The sequence below is a fragment of the Alexandromys fortis genome, unplaced genomic scaffold (genome assembly GCF_014885135.2).
Source record: "Alexandromys fortis isolate MF-2015 unplaced genomic scaffold, M_Fortis_MF-2015_v1.1 scaffold_41, whole genome shotgun sequence".
Lineage (NCBI taxonomy): Eukaryota > Metazoa > Chordata > Mammalia > Rodentia > Cricetidae > Alexandromys > Alexandromys fortis.
Genome location: NW_026067923.1, coordinates 12,721,505 through 12,742,205, shown reverse-complemented (window position 1 = coordinate 12,742,205; position 20,701 = coordinate 12,721,505). Strand labels below are relative to the sequence as shown.

Here is a 20,701-nt window from a genome sequence, read left to right as displayed (position 1 = left end):
TTTTTTTTTTTTTTTTTTTTTTTTTTTTTTTTTTTTTTTTTTGATTTTCGAGACAGGGTTTCTCTGTAGCTTTTGGTTCCTGTCCTGGAACTACCTCTTCTAGACCAGGCTGGCTATTTCTTTATGCAGTCAAGACATTAATCTCCTGTTAAATGTATTCAACTAGTAGAAATATACTGTGAGAATGCCTCGCCACTGGATTGTTTCCTTTGGCATGTAGAAGTCTTGTAATTTCATGCAATTCATTTGTCAGATCTTGGCTTTATTTCCTGAGCTAACCAGTACTTATAGTATGTTTTTTTCCACTATGCTTGTTAATCCATTTTAATTGATTTATGTATAGAGTAAGAGATAATGATCTGGTTTCATTCTTTTATATGTAAATATCCAGTTCTGACTCTCCCAGCACCTTTTGTGAAGAGACTGTCTTCTCTGATGCATGATTTTGGCATCTTTGTTTAAGGTTAGGTATAGCTTAGTGTGGGTTTTTAAATTTCTACTCCACTGATCTTTTTGCCTGATCTGGTGCCAGCACCATGTTAATTTAGTAGTGAAGTAATATAACTTGTAGTCAGGTATGGTGATCCTTCTCTCATAATAAATGATTCTCTAGGTTTTTTTCCCAAATATATCAACCCATTGTTTTTAGTTATAGATTTTTTATAGTTTAAATTCTGTTGTTTTTCTTTTGTTATACTGTAAATAATATGTCTTATTTCCCCCAAAAAAAGAGTACCTACAAGATTTTCTTCATTGTTGTTTTTATTTAGTAATTTTTAATATATATTTTGGTATAGTTTTGTTCTTATTCATTTTGCCTGAACTTTGTTGAATTTTTAGATTTATAACGTTAATAATATTTAACAAATTTAGAAAATTTGAAATTTCTCTCTCTCTCTTTTTCCCTCTTTGCTTTATGAGATTCTATTAATGACTGAAGTTCTCACAACTACTTGGAATTTTCCATAGTTTTTTAATCTTCATTTTTGCTGTTGTTCACTTAATTCAATACTACTTGATTCTGACTGTTGTTTTGAAATATTGATATTGCCATATCTTATGACTAACTCCATAATAATTCCTTTGGCCTCATTGGCTGTTCGTTTCAGTGAATTTAAATTTCATGTTAAATTTTAATATTCTATTACTTTAATAATATCATAATTTCTTCTAATTTTAAAGCATATAAAATTTGTTTCTGATTTAAGGCTATTTGATAGTGCAAAAGATAATTCCCTCCACCAGTCGTTTGTGTTTCCTGACAGGGCTTGACATGCTTCTTGGCTTGAAGTGTGATTTTCCTGTTACTTTGCTAAATAATGTTTCATTTTTCAAAACTAACAATTGTGAATTTTATCATTTTTACATTTTTATTTCTGAACATAGTGTGGTGGCTAGAGAGAAAATGTCCCCCAAAGGGGGTGGCTCTATTAGGAGGTGTGGCCTAGATAAAATAGCTGTGGTCTTGTTGGAGGAAGTGCGGAAGTGGGCTTTGATGTCATTTTGCTCAAGCTTTCCTAGGTGTGATGCACAGTGCACTTCCTGTTGCATGCAAGATATAGCACTCTCAGCTCTAGCACCATGTCTCCTGGCATACTGCCATGTCTCGCCGTGATGACAATTGACTGAACCTTTTAAATGTAAGCCACCCAATTATATGTTTTTCTTTATAAGAGTTGCTGTGGTCATGGTGTCTCTTCACAGCAATAGAAACCATAATTAAGACACATATTATCAAGTTTTATTCTTGAACAGGATAATACTATTTGGAATCAGTTTTTAGGTCCATTTTAAGTGAACTTCAATAATGTGCATCCTATGTTTATATTTAGAGACAAGTTTTCATGCCCTACATATTTAGTTATACTTGTCTTGAAGGTCTTCCTACTATAGCTTAATAAAACATGAGATTGTCCTTCCTCTATGTCAGTTGGAGGGATTTCTGTTCTTACTTTCTTTCTTCTTGCCATAACTTCTGGTACTTTCCTCCTTCTATGTATGTAGGGATAAGTCCCACCCCTTAGGGGGCGTGTTCGCCTCAGGCTAAAGTTCTCCTATAAAATTGGTGAGCGTGCTCCCAGCGCTCTTCTGCTTTCCTGGTCTCCGCGGGAACAGTGGTTCTGTAAGTCTATTCCTCCATTAAAGCTGTCTATATTTTGACAATCTGTCTGCATTCGCTTACGCCGTTACATATGTATTTGCAGATGAATCCTTTATCAAATGCTCAAATGAAATCCTCTTCAGACCTCCTGAGCCATCTTTGTAGGGTTATATTCCCCCACCATCAGGCCTGCCTACTTTGACCTTTCAGAACTCCCAACTCAGCCATTGTATTCAGCCAAGAATCTGGGATCTGATTATGTTTATGCTTCCACTGATGTATAGATATACGTGTGATATTAGTTTGTACAACTGTAGGTCTTGACTCATTTGTTTCTATCCCTCAGATGACACTGTTTTAAATTATATAGTGGCAAAGATCTAAATAATCTGTTTCCTATGTTTTGTCTACTTTTGTAATTGCCTACATAATGAAAGATGAATTTTATCTTTCACAGTATATCTTGTCCCAAGCCTGTTGATGTTGCACTGAGTTCAGAAACTTGGTTTACACTAAACATCTGCCCTTTCTACTCTGGTTTCTGAGCTGCTAGGGGACTTTTGGAGAAAGTCGCATAAATGTGAGCAATGGTGACACTATATTTTTATGGTTCTCAATTTCAGCTGCCTTCTCAGCTCCATTTCCCACTACAGCTATTTCAAATGTTTGCCAACCGCTTCAAGCCCTCAATTTCAACTCTAGAATCTTTCTCTAAGCAAATTAACCTTTTTATATTCTCAAGGGGAGATTAAGGGTATCAGGATGAAAATTCCTAAAATCTTACATAAATATGCACACAAACACATCTCCTAGCAGGCCCTTTCGGTATACTCAAGAAAACTTTCTGTCCTGTCTTCCTGTGATGCTGATCATAGATTGCCTCATTTCTACACAGTATTTCTCCTTTTTCTATATTTGGCTGCCATTGTGCTACTATTTTCTGATAATATTATTGTTGTAAAGATTAAAATTTTATGAAAGGGTTAGATCCACTCCTCATATGTACAAAAGCTAATAACTTAATTTAAAAGGCAATTAAATGATGCAAGCCACTGTGCAGACAACTGGTGTCCTCTGCATAATTAGTTCCTGATTTACCCCAGTCAAGGCTACTTTTGCTTACAATGCTCCAAGGACTCCCTCTATTGCATAGAAAAAACTAAAATCCCAGAAGGACACTGGACACCCTGCGTAGCCTGGCCCTTCACCATGTCTCATGCCCAGTTGCTCCTTGCCAACACACATTCTTTGGTGGTTTCATGCCCCTTCTAAAAACACAGTCAATATGTGACCTGACCAGCTCCCTAGGGTCATCTTTTCCTTGTACCTCCATGGCTTGTTTCTGACTTCTTTGGGTCTTTTCAAGTTCCACTTGACCAAGCCTTTCTTAACCATTTCTGCATAAAACTGATATTCTTATTCAACCTAGAACTCCCTAATAATATTTCACACCATATTTCACAGTACATAATGCATTTCATGTGGTGTGTGTGTGCGTGCGTGTGTGTGTGTGTGTGTGTGTGTGTTGTTTATTTTTTTCTCCATACTAGCCTTGCGGTTCCATGAAGAGAAGACACTTGAGGTTTTGGTTCACTGTTAAATACAGTATTGGAAAGCAGTTACCTCCAACACAGAATTCATAAAACATTTACTGAATAGAATATTTGAGCCCTTCTTTAGGTTATGTGTTGTAGTTTTCCAGGGTACAACAAACACTTGTGTTTGAAGTTGTTTCCAATTGTCTGATAACAGTTCTATTGGAAAACCTGTCTTTTAAAACTCCAGGATTCCTGTTTCTAGACATGGTTTTGAATCTGTCTTTACTGTTTACTTGAAGTAGTCACATTTTGGGTTTTCTTTGGCATAGGCTTTGGTGAGAGAATTCTAAGCATCTCACTGTGGTTAAGTTCCCAGATAAGAGGAAGCTGAAGTTGATTCCCTTCCCTTCCTGGAAAAATGATCATCTAAGATACAGACAGTCAAAAAATAACAATTTTAGGTAAATCACAGAATCTCTATATTGCCTAAGAGAAGTACTTAAGTATCAATTTAAATAGAGGTAAAAATTTAAATTAAAGAAAAGCACCTATTGTCTATTATCCGTTGCACACAAATTTTAGTATGCTTATAATGGACTATAATTTGTTTACTATTCTTATTACAACTTACTTTTCTTCCTTTTCTTCCCACTTATTTTGTTGTACTGAGGAGTAGATATAAGGTTCCATGCATGCCAGGAAAATTGAAGCACATGTCCAGTACTTCTTTATAAATGTGTTTTGAGCAGGATCTTATTAAGTCACACTGCATTTCCTTGAAACACAAGCAGGGGTGATATTTGTCATTCTCTGAGTAGGTGGTATTACAGGCATGCTCTACCAGGCTCAGCTCTGCTCCCATTACTCACTAATCAGTAAATAACAATTTCTTGGGTCAGAACATGAAGATTTGGCTTATTCTCCTTGATATTTGTTAACCTCCTCTTTCATTTTTAAATTCAAGCATTCATTTCAATTTACACTTCTGTTGACATCACCACAGGGAACATCCTTGTACAAATAACTTTAAATTGTTATTTACTGAAGAAAGCATTAAAATTAGAATTTCTTAAACACATAAAAACCTAAATATTTAAAACTCGGTGTTATTACCAATTTATCGCTAGTAAACTGTTTGGGTTTATATTCATACCACTAAGGCAAATGGTTTCACTGTTTCCAGTATTCTCACAAGAATTGTAGGAGTTTTGTTTTCCTCTAACAATGCCCTCCTTTGTAGCCTTTGCTTATCTTGAGCACTCAGTCCTCCTGACCCAGGATCTGATGTGGAATTCCCCTTTTTATGATGTGAATACCATTAGTTAATAAAGAAACTGCTTTGGACCTATAGCAGGGCAGAACTTAGCTAGGCAGGGAAAATTAAACTGTATGCTGAGAGAAAGAAGGTGGAGTCAGTGACAGGCCATGTAGCTCCATGGGAGACAGACTCCAGGAACTTTACCCAGTAAGCTACAGTCACGTGATGATAATGGGTAACAGATGAATGGAGATGGGTTAGTTTAGGATATAAGAGTTAGCCAGTAATACACTTAAGCTATTGGCCAAACACTATTGAAAAGAATATAGTTTCTGTGTGATTATTTCGGGAGTCTGAGGAGCCGGAGCACAACCAACCAATCTGCGTACAACAAGCTTCCCAAACTAAGTGTGGGTGCTACAGGTCTATGTCAATTTGCATGACTTTGTATACTGCTTTTATTTGCCTGCTTGATCTGATCGAGAAAATTATGTTATGGTCCTTAGATGAATAGTAAAAGTAAAAATTTTTAAGGACTGTTTCTTCATATACATATTTAAGAAGGACTTCATTGTATTGTTTCAATTACCCATATGTATTTTCCATGAATTTCCCCTCCATGGCCCTCTCATTTTTCTGATGTGGTGATTCACTTCTTACTATATCGTACTATAGGATTGCTTTCAGAAACACTTTGTGCAGAGTCAAGCCATCTAATCACATCATCTGTGCGCCATCGTGTCAAGCACATACTGCTTTGCTACTAATACTTAATCCCTGTTATACCCATTTAGTCTTCTTTTATGCAATGATTCCCCAAGACTTGGGAGGTGAGGGGCTGATATAGATTCCCATTTAGGACTAATGATTTTACAGTCTCTTCTTCTCTGTACCCTGACCAGTTATGGGTCTCTGTGTTAATTGCTTCTACAACACATAGAGGCTCCTCTGATGAGGGTGGAGAGAGGCACTAATCCAGAAGTATAACAAACAATAAGTCATCATGCCAGATGTAGTGGCACTCACCTTTGACTCCAGCACTTGTGAGGCAGAGGCAAGCAGATTTTTGTGATTTCAGGATAGCCACTACATTGTGAGTTCCAGGACAGCCAGAGCTGTGTAGAGAGACCCTGTCTCAAATAACAAAACAAATCCAAAAGCTTAGCATGACAATAAGTCATTATTGGTTAGTTTAATACTGTGTCCATTTAGAAGGATATTTGAAGGTTCTCCTCTAGGGCCTATAATTGCCTGTCTAACCACAGGTTATTGGCTCAAGAATGGTGCTGGATAGGGGGTTCATTAAATGGGCTTACATCGAATCAAATCAGAAAGTGGCTGGTTACTCCCATAATTTTATTTTTTTCTTTAAAAATACATAATATCCCATTATTTTTGTATACCACATTTTCATTATTCATTTATCATTTGGTGAACACATAGACTTTTTTTATTCCCTGGCCATTTTGACTAGAGCAGCAATGAACATAAAAGATTAAGTTTCTCAGATTGGCATTAAGTATAAGCCCAGGTATAGTAGGGATGATTCATAAGGTAGATCTATTGCTAGCATTTTAAGGAACTTTAACATTGATGTTCCATGTAACTTTAATATTTTGTTTTCTCATTATCTCACTGTCTTTTTAATAGTTTTGTTTTGTATCTTAAAATTCAAAGTTGTCATGTACATACACTTTGAGATTTTTCACCCTTTCAAAGTTTAATTTCTTGGCTAAATAGCTTCTACCTAAATATTAAATGCTTTCATTCCAAAATTCAATCACTATTGAAGTTTTTCTTAAGATGTTAAAACTTTATAAAGTTTTGATTCAAATAAATCCTTTCTGTTTATTTTTGTCATCAATTTCCATTGCTAATAAAGAAATTTATAAAATATCTGTATGTTTCCTTTCTAGATTTATCTATTTCTGAATGTCTAACTCCGTTTTCCTGTGTTCTCACTCACATGCACATGTGTGTGTGCACATGTTCTCCACAGAACAGCTCTTAGGAATGAGTTCTCACATGGAAACTCAGAGTTTTAGGCCTACACTCAAGTGCCTCTACCTTAACCTTGCTATCCCAGAACTCCTGTTTTGACTTTCTTTCTAATAGTCCAATAGTAACACTAAAGTTATTGCTGTGCAAACAACAAAGGGTTACATACAAGCAAAGTAAATAGTTAAACTTGAAATTTTTCTTCTGGTCCTCACTGTGGATGATTTTGAATTTTTCAATCAGGTTACCTAAATGTCTAAATCTACATGTTCTATTTTTTGTTGTTGTTTATTTGGGGAAATAGGTTTCCATAAACTAAGGACTGACCTAAAATTTGCTATGTAGCAGAGGAGGTCCTTCGATTTCTTATTTTCCCAAGGCCTGTGATTACAGGCATACACCACTCTGTACAGTTTTGTGGGATGCTGACAATGAAGCTAATACTGCACAATACCCTGCAAACACTCAACCACTAGTGTCCCCATGTTTACCTTTCTATGCTTCCCACAGAATTCACGCTCCTTCCCTCACCATGGGATCTGCTTTAGAAAAAGTTAATAGTTGTTTCCAAGTTACCAAACTGAATACTAATATTAAACATTTTTGCTTTAAAAATATTTAATCTCTTTGGAAAAGAATTCTATTGTTTAAATATAAATTTTATCATTTATTCCCTTTTGTAACTTTGATGGCACTCATTTTTCTTAGGTATACCTTTGACACACCCAGGTTCTTCTGCATTCATGGCAGTAGCTGACCGTGCCATTATCTTTTTTTTTTTTTTTCGAGACAGGGTTTCTCTGTAGCTTTTTGTTTCCTGTCCTGGAACTAGCTCTTCTAGACCAGGCTGGCCTCGAACTCACAGAGAACCGCCTGCCTCTGCCTCCTGAGTGCTGGGATTAAAGGCGTGCACCACCACTGCCTGGCCCATGCCATTATCTTAAATTCTGCATCTTTCGAGTAAATTTTTCTCCTTGGTCTCTACGTGCAAGGAATTCTGGAGTCTATATGGATATCCCCTGAGATAACTGAGAGAACACATGTAGAACTGAATTCAGTCTCCTCATCTGCACTTGCTCCAGGTTCCTAAAGGGAACTCTTCTTCAAAGGGGAAGGTAATATACTGTTGAAAGACTATTGTTATTTTTTAGTTGATTGGTTCCCTTCTACCACATCTGTGTTTCTCAAATAAGAAAACAGGGGATTTGAAATCATAGTTTCTACCCTCTAGGTTGAAACTCATTCCTGGAATGTCTTGCCTTCATGATGAATATTAGTCATGTTTTCAGACTATAAAACCTTAAGAATAGTCATCAAGTGTTATGAGAACTTGGTAAAATGGCAGGAAAAGAGATAAACATTTGACATGGATCATCTTAATTTTAAGCCATAGGGTACTAATTTTTCCATGAAAATTTTTATGATAAATTTGTATGACTATTGTATAAAAATCTTAAAATCTGAAAATATGTGTGCTTATATTTTTATTAATTTACATAATTTTACTTTATGGAAGAAATCATATTCATTGGCACATTTATATTGTAGGTAAGTCTACTTTATTACTGCCATGCAAAACCATGTCTTTTTTTGACCCTAGCCTTTTTGATTCCTCTTTAAACAATGTTGATTCTTTTATTGAATGCCCTAGAAGGTTCTGCCAGTTTCAATCCCAGGAGACTGGTACCCCATCTGTTTAACTGGAAACCATCTAATCCAAACAGACACTCCTGTTCTAAGAGGTATCTCCAGGGCTCTGGGAAATCAAATCTTTTATTCTGGACTGCATGTATATCTCTCACTTGACAGCAGCATGTTAAACACATTGGGATAAATGCACAGATGCCCTTGCACCATGGAAGTTGGCTAAATTCTACCCGAGTTTCAACAATGCAAAATAGAAAAGGCAACAAGTACTTCACAAATAAAGAAGATGCCTTGGCATGAGCTGCTTGAAAACTCACAACACCATTCTCCTCCATTTTGAAGTTAAAGGAATCTTGCGAGTTTGAAATTGATATGGTCCAACTTAAATTATAGAAAGAACCCAGAATTCTCTCAGAGGCTACTTTTTCATTTCCAACTGCCCATACCCAAAATAACCACACAGAAACTGTATTAATTAAAACACACTGCTTAGCCAATCACTTAAGCATATTGCTAGCTAGCTCTTATATCTTAAATTAACCTAGTTTTGTTATTTTATATTTTACCATAAGGCTTGTGGTTTATTTGTAAGATATCCAATGGGCAGCTCATGTCTTTCTCCTCTCGTGGCTATGTGGCTTCTTCTCTGACTACTCTCTCTATATATCTTTGCTAGCCTGGCTATGTTCTGTAAAGCCATTGGCCAAAAGCAGCTTCTTTATTAACCAATGACAATAAAACATATTCAAAGCATACAGAGGGGAATCTCACATCACAGAATCCTAGGCTTCAGTGAAGAATTTTTTAGCAAGACTAAGTGCTTGGAATGTGGCTTTATGAAAAATCACATGCCTACTGTCTGTGAAGCCTGGGGTTCAATTACCAGCTACCCCACTAAAAACCCTAATCAACACCTGAACATTAAAGAATAACTGGATTGAGTTTTCAGATCTTAGCTACATTGATATCATTCTTCATAAGTAAATCTTTCAATTTCAATGCTGCCAAAATATCTCCTCTTCATAGAGGCAATGATTATTACGTGAAAAATGTCCACATTTATTCTTTTAATACAATACCTGATATTACTGTTTTTTTGACATTGACACTGACAGTTATATTCAAATAGATGTTGCTTGTTTGGGTCCTTAAGTATCCGCTGCTATTGAATACCTCAATTTGTGGTTTGTAGCAGAGGTGACAATTAACACTCTTCTCAGAGAGTGTTAATTTGGATCATAGTTGAGCAGTCTTCTGGCTCCTTTTTATAGTTCTTCAGCATTATACCCATGTTCCCCTTGGAAGAATAAATGATTAGCATAAATGAAAAGATTCTTCAAAAATAATTTGCTCTTTTCTGTCATCCATTTTAATACTTGTATCCTTTTTTGTTTCTTAGAGTCTGCATCTCATGCCAACCCATCCTCTTTGGTATTCTTTTTTTCTTTTTTCAGGCAGTGATTACTGAATGTTCTTTCTAAATATTTACCTCATGAAAATTAATTTTATTCCTTGGTTTTTACTTTTTTCTCCAAATTATCCTTATTTTAATAAATTATCTATTGATGTCTGTGGCATTACAGATATTGTACATTTGTTACCTTTGACTCAAGTATGATTTGAAAATAACAACGGGTTAAGTAACTTAGCCGAAGATTGGAAACCCCTAGATTTGTACATGAGAGCAGGAGTGTGTGTGCACAGTAAGGTGAAGAGAAGCATTTCCCAGTACCTAGACCTGGGGGATTTCTGAATGGAGGTATAAGAGGTAGAGTAAAATGGAATTGTTATGTGAACCAGCCTCCACCGCCTCATGAGCACACTGTAATCTGTAGTTTGTGTGTGAACAAGCCTCCTCCACTTCATAAGCACACTGTATCCTGTGGTTTATATGTGAGCCAGCCTCCACCACCCCATAAGCTCACTGTAATCCATAGTTTTTATGCGAACCAGCCTCCAGGGCCCCATGAGCTCACTGTAATCTCTAGAGTGTGTTTGTTTGCCAGTAGACAGGCATGGTTTTTTTTTTTTTTTTCTGTCCACCATGAATCATACCTAAAGACAAAGCTGATCTTGTTTTCTTATTTTTCTTTTGCCAGCCATAGTCTGTATCTGTGGGTCCTAGCAAGGCCCCTATACCAAGACTGTTTCCCATAGTTGGCTACTAGAAAACAGCGGAGCACGGTAGAGGCAGTAAAACTTCTCACAATCACTTAAAATGGGATAGGGACCCTGGGCTCTTCTCACTTTGTATTCTACCCATAATGTGAATGTATCTCTACCATATGATCTTCAAAAGTCTAAAAGCAAAAGGTTCTCCTGATGATTAAAAAAAGTTTTTCTTCTTTATAAGTTGATGTATTGCGTATTTGTTATGGTAACAACTGACGAACAAACCAACCTTCATGGCCTCATTAACCTGAAAAATGTAGTTTTTAATCAATTATGGTATCTTTTATCAGTGTGGAGATTTAATTTTATCAGTTGGAAATAGCTTACAGGACAAAGGAGTTGGAAAAAATTATGCACAGGAAGAGCAATGCCTGTTTCCAAAACCAACCCATCTCTACTATACATATAATATAGCCACTAAGAGATACAAGTTAAATGTATGACACTCATTATCTTTCAGTCTTTTTTCTGTGTATCTTTAAAGATTTATTTTTTTAATGAAAGCCGTGATTTCATATTTTTATTGTCTATCATCTATCTTTACATGTGGATGCTTATGTCTGTGACTGTAGCCCTATCTGTATGTGTAAATCTATCTGTCCTAACCTTTTTTTTAATTTATTTATTTATTAAAGATTTCTGCCTCCTCCCTGCCACTGCCTCCCATTTCCCTCCCCCTCCCCCCGATCAAGTCTCCCTCCCCCGATCAAGTCCCATCTCTATTTCACGGCACTGGTCATACATTGGGTAAATGAGAGAGAGAGTAGAAGAATTCTATTTTTTATTTCCTTGATTTGTTTTTGTTTTTATTTTTGAGACAGGGTTTCTCTATGTCGGACTAGCTGTCATGGAACTCCATCTGAAGATCAGGCTAGCCATTAACTAAAAGATCCATTTGCCTCTGCTTCCCAAAAGCTGGGACTAATGACACGTGCTACAACAACCTGGTGAAAGAATTGATCTCTCAAATACAGAAATATGTTTGTAGAATGCTGACCAAACCCTCATAGAGGAAATCAGCATTAGCAATCTTGTTAAGAGGCAAGAAGTGTCTTCTATTAAGCAATGGCTTCTAAGACACAACAGCACAGTATCCACTGATGTTTTCCTGTGATATTTAATTAGGGACAAAATACAGGTAGTCTTTATGAACTTTCTGAAATTAAAAAAAAAAAAAACTGTTTTTCCTCTGCCAGTTCACACATTCTCGGGACACCTTTCCCTCTCTTTTATGAAGTCTTCCCCATACAAACTGAGCAAAGCTCAGAAGTAAAGCTAACCTCTAGCAGAAGGAATTCATTCCAAAGGAAAATACATTTGATTTTCAATGATTCTGTCCACTCATATTTTTCACAAGAGTTGGAATGCAGTTGTGACTATACTGAGTATATTGCCTTGGATCTTTTTCTACCTCAAGAATTTTTGAGCATATAAAAGTGTGAAACTATTCACCTGATAGTCTTTTCAACAGAAATGCTTAGGAAGTTTATAACAAGAATGACTTTTAGAGCAAAAATAAATAGGGTGCAAAAAAGAATTTTCTATTGAAATGTTTCTTAAACTTCAAAAAAAGCATTCAATGAGATGCCTTTTTAATAATTCTTAATCATTTCTAACATGATTAAGATAAACAACAGGAATCTTGTTGGGGCTGGGGAGATGACTCAAGGAAGTGCTTGTTGGACAAGCATAAGGAACTGAGTTTAGTCTCAATCACTCAGGTAAATAGCTGGAAATGGTAGTGTGCCTTTGTGAGCCCAGTACTGGGGAGGTAGCTAAGGAAGGGTCTCTGGAACTCAGTGTGTAAGCCAAAGATCCCAATGAAAGGTCCTTTTTTGTTGTTGTTTTTGTTATTTTTAAGTTAGATAGATGACTACTGAGATTTTCTTCTGACCTCCACATATACACACACACATGTACCCACCCACACACCTAGAAACTACACACATCGCACGTGGGATTTTGGCCTGAAAATCACACACAAATTTTTAGTCCAATAAAACTACTAATAAGTAATTAAATAAATAAAAGAATGTAAAAATGTCTCTTGAGGTACAGCAAATCACCAGTTAATATATTTCCATGGTATTATTGCTACCAATAAACCTACTTTCAAATTGGAAACTCTAATTTGTTTTCAATTAAAGGAATCATTTTTTTTCTTCTTTCAGACATAGGATCTCAGTAGGAAAGGGAATTGTGAGTCCATGAATTTGATGACTTCTTTTTCCACTATAATAGTCTCGTTGGTCACACTGGTTGAAGGGCTTAGAATCGCAGTGTACGCTGAGCTCCTGATGGCCTGACCTGCTCGTTGTCAGAGGTTGAATAAGATCTTCATTCACAAGAAATATGCAAGAGAAACATTCTGGTGAAGCCCTAGTACCTACGTCGTCCTTAAATTGTACTTCTCTGTAAAGGAAAATTCTAAACTTCTGAACTCACTGATAGTCTGCCGTACAACCCAGTAATGGTCTTAAGTGACTTAGCACATTTTATAGTTATATACTGGAGTTGTTAGTAATTCAGATCTGATTTCCTCCTCAGAGTAAAAATTAAGGGCAAGAACCAGATCTGTTCTCTAATTCCTATTAATCTAGCCCAGTGCACTGCATCTAGCAGGTTTATTGAAAATAATTATCTAATGACTGAAATGCATGGCTCTTTTTGGGCTGAAATGTACATCTCATTCCTGCCAAAGCTGTTTCTCCAAATCCAACCCTCTTAAAGAATCTCCAACAAAGAAAAGCTACCAAAAGGTTGAGTTCTGCATTCCGTTCCTTCCCTGAAGTTGCCACATGCCCAAATGCCCATCCAAAGAGTTATAATTGAGTACAAACCCAGCTTGTATTGGACAACATGTCACCACCTGTCACCATGCCTTGCCTACATGCCCCTCTTTATTTTTATTTATTTATTTATTTATTTTTGGTTTTTCGAGACAGGGTTTCTCTGTGGCTTTGGAGCCTGTCCTGGAACTAGCTCTTGTAGACCAGGCTGGCCTCGAACTCACAAAGATCCGCCTGCCTCTGCCTCCCGAGTGCTGGGATTAAAGGCGTGTGCCACCACCACCCGGCTCCTGCCCCTCTTTAGATTGGCCAAAGGATTTCTCCTGCCCCATCTCCTGGCTTGATCTCTGGGGGCTGGAGGACTCACCTGGGAGTTGATTTGCTCAAAACAAACCTGTTCTTTTGCTTTTTCAATTTGCCGTGATCTGGCTTACTGTGTCAGTGGCGAAACCTGTTATGAGGTAGAGAAAAATCTATTAGATCTTATTTCTTTTACCACATGTTAGGCAGGAAGGGAAGCAGCCAACTCTGAATGGAAGGATTGCTCTACGTGTTTCTCATTGTCGAGAAAGTTATGGGAAGAGATGTAGGGTTTTCCTTTCCAGTTTCTGTTCATTTCCGTCACCAACCAACTACAATGTGTCAGGCACTATTTTAAGAGCAATGAATGTTTTTTTTTTTTTTTTGACAGCTAAGTGCTGGGATGTGATGTTGGGAGGTACTGAGGTGCAATACCGAGAAGAACGAAGTGTCCTTGTGTTGTCTTAGTTTAATGGGGCTTCTTACTCAGGTAAATGTTTCTATCTTCCTACTCCTCATGCCCCATACCATCACCCTTCTCTGCAAGCCTCACCCTTTGCTATGGACCCTTATGCTCTCCCTGGCCAGACCAGGCCTGTGTCGAGCAAACCTCAGCCTTTACGTGGCATCATAGCATTTCTGATTTGAAACACAGTCCCGAGTCTAAGTGCTTTTCCTGTAGACTTTGCAGCAGTTTCTCCGACTTGGTTTCTGTTTTGTTTATTCTGCGCCACTTTTCTCTCTGTACCTCAGGCTACTGGCAAGCGTAAGCATCACTTTAAAAGTAATTTAGGAAATAAGTGCTCTTCCTCTAGGGTGCAAATAAGAGGAAAAGTTGCAGTAAATAGCTAATGCAAGCGAAGGTGCCTTGGGGGAACCCTAAGAGTCGCTTCTTTCAAACCAGCAATAACTTCTGGTACTATTGGTCCTGAGGCAGCAGCCGTCAACATTGTTTAAAAAAGCTCCCTCATGGTGCTCTCATTAATTAACTGCACTGTTTGTGGATTCTAGATTGATTCAGTTTGTTCTCTGGAGAGCACTTGGGGAGGCTCGGAAATGCTTGATGCAGAATTTCATCTTCAGGCCCTAAGCTCCCAGGATGGAGGTTTACTGGGACATATAGAAGATGAAGTGAAAAAGAGAATTTGTTAGATAAAAATGATAATCAAAATATTTTAAATTCAGATGTAATTTTTGAAGATGTTCCCCACAGAGCTAAAAAATCACCTGAAGCAAAGTTTGACTGACAGGCGGGCTTAGCAAACACAACAAGACAAACGGCATGCAAAGCAGATAGGGAAGTATTTGTTGCTAATGACTTGAGAAAGCATTTTAATTAAGTTGTTTGCCAATTAATGCCTCACTTCTAACATTCCATAAATATTTAAACGTTTCCTAAACTCACTTTCTTACATAAATACTTGCAAATGTTGCTATGGAGCTTCTTGGGGAATTTCACAAGATATTAAAAAAAATGTAGCATTTGTAAGAGTCTACCTGCCATTCTCATCTTGGTAGCTATTAAACTTTAAAATGTCTGATATGCCTAAGCACTTCTTCCATCCTGTTCCCCAGCGAGTAAATAACAATAGGGTGCTCACTGTTTGAACCTGTCATAGAAAACTGAAGATATTCTGGGGGCACCGAGGATAGCATATTTAAATTCAAATCATTAGTCAGATCCAAGAAAACATTTTCAGATAATGCCCTACAATCCAACAAATAGCTATTATTAATAATTGAGTCATCCGACTTAGAAAACACCAAGATATTGCCTCCTCAAGCTCAGTGAAACAAATAAGAGTATGTGAGTCTGGCCATCTTCACGGTGCTAGGTTTGGATTATATTTGTAAGATAGCTATCACCAACCCCGAATTGCCAAACACCCCTCTCTTCCTGCTTACTCCTTCTTGGGATGAGCATCCTTACACTTATCACTTATGTGGTTTTCATGAAACAAAGGAATGCAAATAGACCATAGTTGGAATTCATGCAGACTGCTAAGGACACTTGTTTGTTCATCAATACACGGCACTTTCTTGTATGACACAGTGACCATGTCATTTATCACCAGGCTGAGAGGCTGACCCACCTGTCCTAGAAGCCATAAGCACATCTGCCAGCTGACCTACTATGCAGCTGTCAGGTGGCAGCAGAAAAAGGAACCACTTACGCCAAGTCATTTATAGTGGAAATCAGAGGGGAGGGAAAGAAGTCACAGGGGAGTTTTTCCGATAATGAAATGTTTGCTCCTTCAGAGACTGTGGGAGTAAGTAGGGCTGGCAGCAGAAGGTGGGTAGGAGGCTTTAGAGAACACCCATGAGGAAATCCACATCTGTGCACGCTGGAGGATAGTAGCAGAGCCTTCTCCATGGGCCCATGACAAGTGTCTCCAGTCACTCAACCCTATGAGCAGATCACTGTCCCCATACCAGGAAAGCCACATTGTTTGTGTTACAATGGGAGAGTTGAGCAGTAATAACAAAGTAACTGCTGCAGGAACTTAGCTATGTAGTAACCCAACCATTCCAAGAGTTCTGAGCTCGTGGTGACTTCTGTTTGCTATGTAGATGACATTGAATATTGAGATGACAGAGGCCATCTGCAGAGAAATCTCCCATATGGAGACCCTTCACAAGACAGCATCTGGTGGCTGTCTTAGTTAGGGTTCTTATTGCTGCAAAGAGACACCATGACCATGGAAACTCTTATAAAGAAAACATTTAATCGTGGTGGTTTGCTTATAGTTTCAGAGGTTCAGTCTTTGCCATCTTAACAGGAGCAGGACGGCATGCAGAAAGACGTGGTGCTGGAGCTGCTTCATCTTGTAGGCAACAGGAAGTCAACTGAGACACCAGAGAGCATCCTGAGCATAGGAAACCTCAAAGACCGATGCCACAGTGGCACATTTCCTCCATCAAGACCATACCCACTCCAACAAAGCAACACCTTCTAACATTGCCACTCCCTATGAGATTATGGGGGCCAATTACATTCAAACTACCACAAGGGCATAAGAAAGGGGTTAGGAGGCCACTTTACTGTGGTTTTGAGTCCCCGAATGTCCACATTCTCCATTGGTGATGAAGAAATTAGTTGGGGTTATGTGGATACCAGCACATCATGTACTGATATGGCATGAGCTGGATGGCATTGTTGCCTAACTCCAGTCTGTTTAGGCTTATAATTTTAAATACTTACATCATCTGGGACTTATAACTTGACTGGCGTTTAATGAGAAATCGAAACTTTTAAGATGTGATTTTTAAAAAAGGAAAGGAAAACAAAGCCTCCTATGATGGTTAGTTTTGTGTCAGTTTGCCTGGGCAATGGGATGCCCAGATACCTAGGTAAGCGTTACTTCTGAGTGGCAGTGTCTATGGAAGAAATCAGTAATTAAAGAAAAAACAAATAAAACTGGGTCAGACTTGTCTTCTTCGCCCAATGAGGATAGGTTCCCGCCAGTCTCCTGGGGCCTGGATAGAAAGGAAAGGAGGAAGAATATAGATTTCTTTCTTTGACTAGTTTAGCTGAGGCTCAGTTTCCTGCCTTCAACACTCCTCGGTCTCAGAATTTCACATCCATATTAGCTTAGACATCACACATCTTTGGCTCTCACACCTTCACATTCTACCACCATATTTTCATTGGGAGATTGGGAGACCTCTCATCTTTTATATTCACATAATACTAATATAATTACTAGAGTGTTTATAGATCACCAGTAGAACATTAAATATGTATTTCTCCTGTTGGTTCTGTTTCTCTGGAGAACACTGGCTAGTCCAGCCTATAGAGATCCTATTTCACAACCACATAGCAGATGGCAAAATACGGCTAACGTGATATAGTCCACATTTCTTCCCTTGGCTGTGAGAAAATATCAAGAACTAATCTCATCTTATTGTAAAGTAGACAAAATGAAGCCACATGCAACTGTTTTCAGACACTGCCCAACTTTGCAGGACTCTTTAGGACAATGGTTCTCAATGTTTCTAAAGATATGACTTTTTAATAAAGTCCCTCATGTTGTGGTAACCCCACAACCATAAAATTACTTTTGTTGCCACTTTTTAACTGTAGTTTCACTCCTCTTTAGAAATGTAGTGTAACTATCTTTGTTTTCGGGTGCTCTTAGGTGATTCCTGTGAAAGAGTCATTTGACCCAAAGGGGTCACAACCCACAGGTTGAAAACCACTTCTTTAGCCTACCTTCCCTAGTTTGTACCTGAAGGTACTTTGCTGACCTTAGCCCTGGACAAGATTCTCCTCTGTTCTGGCCTAGTCTGGGAGACAGATTTGTATTAAGAAGCTCAGGCAGGTGCAACTTGAGATACAATTAGAAGTGAGGAATGCAGAGAAAGAGGTTGAGATATGCCTGGGCTTCTGGAGTCTGTTGCCGAGCACAATCTGGGCAGGGGCAAACCTCCACTGGACTGGCAAATAATCATGAGTGTAGCAAAGAACATGACTCACAAAGCTCCCCAAACAGAAGCCAAAGTCAGAGGAGTCCAGGCAGATGGCCAGGAATTAAGGGGGTCACAGAAATCCAGAATAAAACAAAAACTCAGGAAAGTTAAGGACTCCGTGAAACCATCTGATTTTTCTTGTTATAATCAGACAGAACCTGAATATTTTGAAATTTTCACTTTGCTTTCCCCTCCTTAGCTCCATTATTTTATACCAGCTATAGTTTGTTACAAGTGATCTGCAAAAATATACTTATTATAGGTTTCCAGTTTTAAAACATTTTGATACATCCTCTTGGGACCTAGTCTCTGATCCATTTCTGTAACAAATTCCAACTTGTATAGAATAAGAACAAAAGTCTATCTTTGTTTAAGACGTATAGCAGTATCTTTTTAAAAATGCAATGTTAAGTCTTCTTGTTTAGACTTTTCAAACCCAAATAGTATATATATATTATATATAATATATATATTACCATTATGATGTTATATTTGTAAATTTCTTTTTATGTAGAAGAGAAAAGATTACAATAAATATAGAATCTGATTGTCATATTTTCCTTAGTGAAACATCATGTTGGGGCTCAGTAAATAAAAGCTCAAAATACAACACTTTGGCTCGTGGGTATGTTAATCATTGTTTTAATTGGCATGTGAGACATGTGCACATGTACACAGTACAGTACTATTCAGGGCATGTATGTGATGTGTGGTAACCAATTGATGCTTTCTAGGAATGCAGGAATGGATTCATTTTCTCCACCAACTAAAGAATGAAAAGGCAGGAGGAAAGAAGTGCTATTGGAAATTGTGGGGAGTCCTGATGAGGTCACCATGTCAGATAAATCAGGGTCCTGTCATGGGTTCTTAGTCTCATCCATTAAAAAAAAAAAAAAAAAAAACTGAAGAATGGTCTCAAGCGGAAGCCCCAGGATAATTTGGAGGGAAAGTGGAGGTGGCGGTGAGGAAGAGACAGAAATCTTTAATAAATAAATAAATAAATAAATAAATAAGAAAACAAAACAAAGCATGAGGTCAGACAGGCTGTGAATGTGAAAGCTGCCCAGAGGAAGTGAATGGCCATGCTAAGCCAGCATGGAAGTCAGTTGTGTGGTGGCAGGCATCTGCAGTGATAGGGCTAGGGAAGTTTAGGAAAGGCACTAGAAAGCTCAAAGCAAGTACTAGAGGGTTTGAGAGCATACATGGGCTCTGCCCAGCATCCCAAAGAAAATGACAGAAAAAAAAAAAAAAGAATAGGCATGTCTTTCTAAGACAGGCAGACCAGCAGAACCTTAAGGTGGCTGGTAGGGACTGCACTAGTGGGTACATGGAATAGGTGAGCGTCTCCCTTCCCAGGAAGTAGTCCGCCAGCTTGGCCACTGACAACTGGCTTAACTCTTATGATAGACAACAACTGCATGTCTCCACCCAGAGGTAGATTCCAATCTAGATAAGTAGTATTTGAGTCTTCTCAAATACTGTCATTTCTACATATTGGGAAACCCCAGTTTTTTCTCTTGAGGGTGCTTGTGATACATGATTAATTGATGTACACTGTCTGACTAAGGCATACAACACCAGAAAGGCTCCCCCGCTTTATTAGTTCCTGCTTATCATGACAAAAGACCCAGGGTAAACAAATTATGAGTTCGGCTCATAGTTTTGGAGGCTTCAATCCAGTTGAATGGTCTGATTTCATTGAGCCTCTGGTGTACCACTGTACATTCAGGCAAGAGAACATCTATTCTCTCATCATGGCCAGGAAGCAAAAGGAGAGAGGGAGGTGTGAGTGTCCAATAGCCCCTTTCAGGGTACACATCCAGATGACCTAAATACTGCATCTTAAAGGTTCTTTTGCTATCTAGTAGTCACAGAGATAATAACCAAGCCTTGAGCATTAGGAAGCATTTCAGATCCAAACTCCTCCTGATGTGGTAAGTGGTATGTGCTGTAAATATGTTTTATTGCCATTGGTTATAAAGATGCTGTTTTTGGCCAATGGCCTAACAGAGTAAAGCCAGGCAGAAAATCCAAACAAAGGTGTAGAGAGAGAGTAGGCAGAGTCAGAGAGATGCCACATGACCACTCTGCCAAAGGAAAAACACCTGAGCCACTAGCCAAAACTTTGCTGGTAGGCCATGACCTTGTGGTGATGCACAGATTAATGGAGATGGGTTAATTTAGGATATAAGAGCTAGCTAGAAATACGTTTAAGCTGTTGGCCAAATAGTATTGTAAATAATTTAGTTTCTGTGTGATTATTTTGGCTCTAAGCGTCCAGGAACAAACAAACAGCCTCCGCCGACATCCTCTAGTTGTGCTTTTGTTCCCGTAATCAACCCTGTTCCTCTTTCTCTTCATTCTAGCTGCTGATATCCCCTGTTCTAACCCTTTCCCTGTGTTTTCACATTCCCTAAATGAGAACACC

The 20,701-nt window shown here is 38.1% G+C and overlaps 1 long non-coding RNA gene across 1 annotated transcript; it reads right to left on the bottom strand.

Annotated features, from left to right (window-relative positions):
* Positions 1-52: 52 nt before the first annotated feature.
* On the bottom strand, positions 53-18,764 carry LOC126501424 (uncharacterized). The gene is made up of 3 exons (XR_007591674.1): positions 10,455-18,764; positions 2,191-10,352; positions 53-1,992 (listed from the first exon to the last, which is right to left on the bottom strand). It is a non-coding gene; the product is annotated as an uncharacterized lncRNA (long non-coding RNA).
* Between the last annotated feature and the right edge of the window lie 1,937 nt (positions 18,765-20,701).